The sequence below is a fragment of the Diplotaxodon limnothrissa genome, linkage group LG1 (assembly GCF_057381915.1).
Source record: "Diplotaxodon limnothrissa isolate DT_005_m linkage group LG1, D_limnothrissa_male_GT1.1, whole genome shotgun sequence".
NCBI lineage: Eukaryota > Metazoa > Chordata > Actinopteri > Cichliformes > Cichlidae > Diplotaxodon > Diplotaxodon limnothrissa.
The window spans coordinates 38,726,427-38,732,444 of record NC_140596.1 but is presented as its reverse complement, the minus strand read 5'-3'; positions in this window follow the sequence as shown (position 1 = coordinate 38,732,444).

Genomic DNA, 6,018 nt, shown 5'->3' with positions numbered 1-6,018 from the left:
ATAACTTGCAGAGTTATATTACGATTTATAGGATTGTCATGTCTTTGTAGTTAAACCGCTTCTATGCTTGTGTTAAAGAAGGCAAATAAGGGTTTGCTTACCCTGAGCTGAGTCTGTCTAAAAATACTGTATTTCATTACTTGGCACATCAGCCTCGTCAGTCTGGTTTTTGCTATGTGCTAAAATTACAGTCTTTTCTAAACAAACAGTAAAAACGTCCTGGCCGGAAAAATGAAGTCACTGCAGAACTTGTGACAATAGGTCTCTGTTTTGACCTCTGCAAACACTTTGCTGCTGAGCTGATGGGCTCAGTCACTCGTTTGGGGTCATAAATGCAAACTAATTAGGTCTGTAAATCTTGGTCGTACCATAAAAATCTATATCAAGTGAGTCATGACAACAAAGTCCCTGATATTTCAGTTGAGCTTTGCAATGCTGCTTAATACCTTAATGACTCATAGTTAGTCCTGTGGCCAGGAATCACGATCTTTATTCCCGTTGTAGCAGTGAAACTGAAGCTCAGTTCTCTCGGTGCAAACAAAGAGTCACACAAAAAATTACATTTAAGTTACAGTTCCAGCCAGGCTAAACGTTCCCCGATTAGTGTGTCGCTGTTGGTGGCCTTTAGCTGTGGCTTTATATTTAACGTAGTCTTTTCTGTGATGGAATCAGTCTCTTATGACTCTGCAAGAGAGCAAATGTAGGTATTTCCCCTAAAAGTCTGTCTTTATTGGAAAATGTGCTGAAGTAACATTTTTAATACTGTGTTGGGCTTTTTGAGACCGTCTCATCCAGACTGAGTCTCTTGTTAAGGAGGAAACAGGGGTGTAGTGGGTGTGCCTTAAATGGGTGTAGCGCTCATCTGCTGTAGCTAGCCATGTGTTTTGTAAGCTGCTTTTATTGTGTTTGACACTTCAAACTTTAGATGTGAGTCATTTTGGGCCAAGCTGTCAGTCAGCACAGAGAAACCAGAAGAACCAGGTCACAGCAGCATCACGACACTAGCCTTGAGTTTTTAACTTGAAGATGAAAAGACCGGGCCAACATGTGAACTCTACAAACACGGTGCATTTTAAACACTTGGATTTGAAGATCAACATGTAACCCAATTATATTCTGCTGTGTTTAAGTTTTTAGCCACGTGATAAGCTGATATTTAAGATCTGACCTTAACGGCAGCCTGGTTTCACCTAAACGAATGCACCGATTTATAAACGCACGAATGTTGCAGAAGTGTTATTTTGTGGAAAACAACTTGAATTTCCAGTTTATTTATTAAAATGTACATACACTGTTTCTGGTCTGTTTCATGTTGCACATCACTCACCAGGACAAACCAAACTCTAATCAGGATTTTTAATTTTTAATTCAATTCAATTCAATTTCTTTATTGTCCCACAAGGGGAAATTAGTTTAGCAATTCAATTCAATTCAATTTTATTTATATAGCGCCAAATCACAACAAAAGTCGCCTCAAGGCGCTTCATAGATACAGAGAAAAACCCAACAATCATATGACCCCCTATGAGCAAGCACTTTGGCGACAGTGGGAAGGAAAAACTCCCTTTTAACAGGAAGAAACCTCCGGCAGAACCAGGCTCAGGGAGGGGCGGCCATCTGCTGCGACCGGTTGGGGTGAGAGAAGGAAGACAGGATAAAAGACATGCTGTGGAAGAGAGACAGAGGTTAATAACAGATATGATTCAATGCAGAGAGGTCTATTAATACATAGTGAGTGAGAAAGGTGACTGGAAAGGAAAAACTCAATGCATCATGGGAATCCCCCGGCAGCCTAAGTCTATTGCAGCATAACTAAGGGAGGATTCAGGATCACCTGGTCCAGCCCTAACTATATGCTTTAACAAAAAGGAAAGTTTTAAGCCTAATCTTGAAAGTAGAGATAGTGTCTGTCTCCTGAATCCAAACTGGAAGCTGGTTCCACAGAAGAGGGGCCTGAAAACTGAAGGCTCTGCCTCCCATTCTACTTTTAAATACTCTAGGAACAACAAGTAGGCCTGCAGAGCGAGAGCGAAGTGCTCTAATAGGGTGATATGGTACTACAAGGTCATTAAGATAAGATGGGGCCTGATTATTTAAGACCTTGTACAGTGGGGCAAAAAAGTATTTAGTCAGCCACCGATTGTGCAAGTTCCCCCACTTAAAATGATGACAGAGGTCAGTAATTTGCACCAGAGGTACACTTCAACTGTGAGAGACAGAATGTGAAAAAAAAATCCATGAATTCACATGGTAGGATTTGTAAAGAATTTATTCGTAAATTAGGGTGGAAAATAAGTATTTGGTCACCTCAAACAAGGAAAATCTCTGGCTCTCACAGACCTGTAACATCTTCTGTAAGAAGCTTTTCTGTCCCCCACTCGTTACCTGTATGAATGGCACCTGTTTGAACTCATCATCTGTATAAAAGACACCTGTCCACAGCCTCAAACAGTCAGACTCCAAACTCCGCCATGGCCAAGACCAAAGAGCTTTCGAAGGACACCAGGAAAAGTATTGTAGACCTGCACCAGACTGGGAAGAGTGAATCTACAATAGGCAAGCAGCTTGGTGTGAAGAAATCAACTGTGGGAGCAATCATCAGAAAATGGAAGACATACAAGACCACTGATAATCTCCCTCGATCTGGGGCTCCACGCAAGATCTCATCCCGTGGGGTCAAAATGATCATGAGAACGGTGAGCAAAGATCCCAGAACCACACGGGGGGACCTGGTGAATGACCTGCAGAGAGCTGGGACCAAAGTAACAAAGGTCACCATCAGTAACACACTACAACGGCAGGGAATCAAATCCCGCAGTGCCAGACGTGTTCCGCTGCTGAAGCCAGTGCATGTCCAGGCCCGTCTGAAGTTTGCCAGAGAGCACATGGATGATACAGCAGAGGATTGGGAGAATGTCATGTGGTCAGATGAAACCAAAGTAGAACTTTTTGGTATAAACTCAACTCGTCGTGTTTGGAGGAAGAAGAATACTGAGTTGCATCCCAAGAACACCATACCTACTGTGAAGCATGGGGGTGGAAACATCATGCTATGGGGCTGTTTTTCTGCCAAGGGGACAGGACGACTGATCCGTGTTAAGGACAGAATGAATGGGGCCATGTATCGTGAGATTTTGAGCCAAAACCTCCTTCCATCAGTGAGAACTTTGAAGATGAAACGAGGCTGGGTCTTCCAACATGACAATGATCCAAAACACACCGCCCGGGCAACAAAGGAGTGGCTCCGTAAGAAGCATTTGAAAGTCCTGGAGTGGCGTAGCCAGTCTCCAGACCTCAACCCCATAGAAAATCTGTGGCGGGAGTTGAAAGTCCGTGTTGCTTGGCGACAGCCCCAAAACATCACTGCTCTCAAGAAGATCTGCATGGAGGAATGGGCCAAAATACCAGCTACTGTGTGTGCAAACCTGGTAAAGACCTATAGTAAATGTTTGACCTCTGTTATTTCCAACAAAGGTTATGTTACAAAGTATTGAGTTGTATTTTTGTTATTGACCAAATACTTATTTTCCACCCTGATTTACGAATAAATTCTTTACAAATCCTACCATGTGGATTCATGGATTTTTTTTTTCACATTCTGTCTCTCACAGTTGAAGTGTACCTCTGGTGCAAATTACTGACCTCTGTCATCATTTTAGGTGGGGGAACTTGCACAATCGGTGGCTGACTAAATACTTTTTTGCCCCACTGTATGTGAGGAGCAGGATTTTGAATTCAATTCTGGATTTAACAGGAAGCCAATGAAGGGAAGCCAAAACAGGAGAAATATGCTCTCTCTTTCTAGTCCCTGTCAGGACTCTTGCTGCAGCATTTTGGATTAGTTGAAGGCTTTTCAGCGAGTTTTTTGGACATCCTGATAATAATGAGTTACAGTCGTCCAGCCTGGAAGTAATAAATGCATGAACTAGTTTTTCAGCGTCACTCTGAGACAGGATATTTCTAATTTTAGAGATGTTGCGCAAATGGAAGAAAGCAGTCTTACATATTTGTTTAATATGTGCGTTGAAGGACATGTCCTGGTCAAAAATGACTCCAAGGTTCCTCACAGCGTTACTGGAGGCCAAGGTAATGCCATCCAGAGTAAGAATCTGGTTAGATACCATATTTCTAAGATTTTCAGGGCCGAGTACAATAACCTCAGTTTTATCTGAATTAAGAAGCAGAAAGTTAGCGGCCATCCAGGTCTTTATGTCTTTAAGACATTCCTGCAGTCTAACTAATTGGTGTGTGCTATCTGGCTTCATGGACAGATAGAGCTGGGTGTCATCGGCATAGCAGTGAAAATGTATGCTATGTCTTCTAATGATGCTGCCTAAGGGAAGCATGTATAATGTAAACAGAATTGGTCCTAGCACTGAACCCTGTGGAACTCCATAATTAGCCTCAGTGTGTGAAGAGGACTCTCCATTTACATGCACAAATTGGAGTCTATTAGATAGATATGATACAAACCACTGCAGCACAGTACCTGTAATACCTACAGCATGTTCTAATCGCTCTAATAGGATATTATGGTCAACAGTATCGAACGCTGCACTGAGGTCTAGCAGGACAAGCACAGAGATGAGTCCACTGTCAGAGGCCATAAGAAGATCATTTGTAACCTTCACTAAAGCTGTTTCTGTGCTGTGATGAGCTCTGAAACCTGACTGAAACTCTTCAAATAAACCATTCCTCTGCAGATGATCTGTTAGCTGTTTGACAACTACTCTTTCAAGGATTTTTGATATGAAAGGAAGGTTGGAGATTGGCCTATAATTAGCTAAGACTGCTGGGTCTAGAGATGGCTTTTTGAGTAAAGGTTTAACTACAGCCAGCTTGAAGGCCTGTGGTACATAGCCGATTATTAGAGATAGGTTGATCATATTTAAGATCGAAGAATTAATTAATGGCAGGACTTCTTTGAGCAGTTTTGTAGGAATGGGGTCTAAAAGACACGTTGAAGGTTTGGAGGAAGTAATTATTGAAGTTAACTCAGAAAGATCAATTGGAGAAAAAGAGTCTAACTTAACATCAATGGTACTAAGAGTAGCTGTAGATAATATTACATCTGTGGGATGATTACTGGTAATTTTTTCTCTAATGATAAAAATTTTATTTGTGAAGAAGTTCATGAAGTCATTACTAGTTAACGTTAAAGGGATGGTTGGCTCAAAAGAGCTCTGACTTTTTGTCAGCCTGGCTACAGTGCTGAAGAGAAACCTGGGGTTGTTCTTATTTTCTTCAATCAGTGATGAATAGTAAGATGTTCTGGCTTTGCGGAGGGCTTTCTTATAAAGCAGCAAACTTTTTCTCCAGGCTAAATGATGATCCTCTAAATTTGTGACACGCCATTTCCTCTCCAGATTACGAGTCATCTGCTTTAGGGTACGTGTTTGAGAATTATACCACGGAGTCAGGTACTTCTGATTAGAGACCTTAGTTTTCACAGGAGCTACAGTATCCAGAGTCGTACGTAGTGAGGAGGTGAAATTATTAACAAGATAATCGACCTCTGTTGGGGTAGCGTTCAGATAGCTGCTCTGCTCTGTGTTGGTACAGGGCATTGAAGATGATAATAGTGGGTGGATTATATTCTTAAACTTAGTTACAGCGCTTTCAGAAAGACATCTACTTTGATAAAGTCTACTCTCCACCGCTGTGTAATCAATTATTGTAAATGTAAATGTTATCAGGAAATGATCAGACAGGAGAGGGTTTTTAGGAAACACTGTTAAATGTTCAGTTTCTATGCCATATGTTAAAACAAGATCTAGAGTGTGATTAAAGTGGTGGGTGGGTTCTTTTACATTTTGAGAGAAGCCAATTGAGTCTAATAACAGATTAAATGCCATGTTGAGGCTGTCATTTTTAGCATCTACATGGATGTTAAAATCACCCACAATAATTATTTTATCTGAGCTCAGAACTAAATCAGATATAAAGTCTGAGAAATCAGACAGAAACTCTGTGTAAGGCCCAGGTGGACAATAGATGATAACAAGTAAGACTGGTTTC